Here is a 2,500-nt window from a genome sequence, read left to right on the forward strand (position 1 = left end):
CGGACCGGCCCGCTGGACGGGCAAGCGAATGGGCGACACGAACACGCCCGGCCCCGGCGGCCACCCTTCAGTAGCCGGCTGCGCCGAGCGCGCTGCTCGCGAGAGGAGTCACCGCTCGCTCTCCTATAGTACGGACTAGGGCAGCCGTGACAGCGGCAGGCTGCAAGAGGGTGGCGCATCTGGACACGGGGAGAGGGAGCGGCGACAGAGGCCACACGACGATGACGTCGCTGGAGGCAGTGTTGAGAGTGCGACCCCTTCGGCACCTCGGCGGCACGGAGGAGAAAAACAGGTCTACCAGACGGGCCCAGAAATGCGGCTAAGTCCCCTCCCGTCGCCAGGGGTAAACGTGGCCGTCCTTTCCGCGAAGGGCTCCGGCAGGGGCATCGCGCCCCCAACCGGCGAGACTGTTACTGAGCTCGCTCTTTCCGTTCCCGGGCAGCCTCCCGGGATGCCGTGCGGCACGGCCGAGACCGATGCTCTCGCTGCCTAGTCGCCGGTGGGGGGGGGCGCGGTGGCCAGAAACGGAGGCCAGGTCTACCCGGCAGAGGAAAGCGGCGGAGGCGGAGGCTAGCTCTACCTCGGAGCAGGGCGCGCGTCCGCCAAGAGGCGGAGGCGGACGGCGGCTTACTCTCCGCGCGCCCTGCTATTGGCCCGTGACAATCGCCTGGAACCGACGGACGGACGGACCCGGCGGACGGGGAGATGCCTCCGTCGGCCTCGCTGGCCGTCAAGAAACGGGACCGACAAAGCCCCGCCTTCGGGAGGTCCAACCGGAGCGAACGGGGCACCCGTTCACGACGTGCACGGCCGACGGGAGGTCCTTTGCTGCCGCCGCCGTCCCGTCTGTCCTCGATGGTGATCGCCCCGTGGAATGGGACTTGGGCGGCATGCGTGCCCTCTCCTCTCCTCTCCTCTCCTCTCCTCTCCTCTCCTCTCCTCTCCTCTCCTCTCCTCTCCTCTCCTCTCCCTCTCCTCTCCTCTCCTCTCCTCTCCCTCTCCTCTCCTCTCCCTCTCCTCTCCTCTCCCCGGCTCGGCTCGGCTCGGCTAGGCTCGCCTAAGAACGGCTCGGCTCGGCTCGGCTGGGCTGGGCTGAGATCGGCTCGGCTCGGCTCGGCACGGCTCGTTTCGCCTAAGATCGGCTCGGCTCGGCTCGGCTCGGCTCGGCTCGTTTCGCCTAAGATCGGCTCGGCTCGGCTCGGCTCGGCTCGGCTCGGCTCGGCTCGGCTCGGCTCGGCTCGGCACGGCTCGTTTCGCCTAAGATCGGCTCGGCTGAGATCGGCTCGGCTCGGCTCGCCTAAGATCGGCTCGCCTAAGATCGGCTCGGCTGAGATCGGCTCGGCTCGGCTCGCCTAAGATCGGCTCGCCTAAGATCGGCTCGGCTCGGCTCGTTTCGCCTAAGATCGGCTCGGCTCGGCTGGGCTGGGCTGGGCTGAGATCGGCTCGGCTCGGCACGGCTCGGCTCGCCTAAGATCGGCTCGGCTCGGCTCGTTTCGCCTAAGATCGGCTCGGCTCGGCTCGGCTCGGCTCGGCTCGGCTCGGCTCGGCTCGGCTCGGCTCGGCTCGCCTAAGATCGGTTCGGCTCGGCTCGGCTCGGCTCGGCTCGGCTCGTTTCGCCTAAGATCGGCTCGGCTCGGCTCGGCTGGGCTGGGCTGAGATCGGCTCGGCTCGGCTCGGCACGGCTCGTTTCGCCTAAGATCGGCTCGGCTGAGATCGGCTCGGCTCGGCTCGCCTAAGATCGGCTCGCCTAAGATCGGCTCGGCTGAGATCGGCTCGGCTCGGCTCGCCTAAGATCGGCTCGCCTAAGATCGGCTCGGCTCGGCTCGTTTCGCCTAAGATCGGCTCGGCTCGGCTCGGCTCGGCTGGGCTGGGCTGAGATCGGCTCGGCTCGGCTCGGCACGGCTCGTTTCGCCTAAGATCGGCTCGGCTGAGATCGGCTCGGCTCGGCTCGCCTAAGATCGGCTCGGCTGAGATCGGCTCGGCTCGGCTCGCCTAAGATCGGCTCGCCTAAGATCGGCTCGGCTCGGCTGGGCTGGGCTGGGCTGAGATCGGCTCGGCTCGGCACGGCTCGGCTCGCCTAAGATCGGCTCGGCTCGGCTCGTTTCGCCTAAGATCGGCTCGGCTCGGCTCGGCTCGGCTCGGCTCGGCTCGGCTCGGCTCGGCTCGGCTAAGATCGGTTCGGCTCGGCTCGGCTCGGCTCGGCTCGGCTCGGCTCGGCTCGGCTCGGCTCGCCTAAGATCGGCTCGGCTCGGCTCGGCTGGGCTGGGCTGAGATCGGCTCGGCTCGGCTCGGCACGGCTCGTTTCGCCTAAGATCGGCTCGGCTGAGATCGGCTCGGCTCGGCTCGCCTAAGATCGGCTCGCCTAAGATCGGCTCGGCTGAGATCGGCTCGGCTCGGCTCGCCTAAGATCGGCTCGCCTAAGATCGGCTCGGCTCGGCTCGTTTCGCCTAAGATCGGCTCGGCTCGGCTGGGCTGGGCTGGGCTGAGATCGGCTCGGCTC

The sequence above is a fragment of the Falco peregrinus genome, unplaced genomic scaffold (genome assembly GCF_023634155.1).
Source record: "Falco peregrinus isolate bFalPer1 unplaced genomic scaffold, bFalPer1.pri scaffold_52, whole genome shotgun sequence".
Lineage (NCBI taxonomy): Eukaryota > Metazoa > Chordata > Aves > Falconiformes > Falconidae > Falco > Falco peregrinus.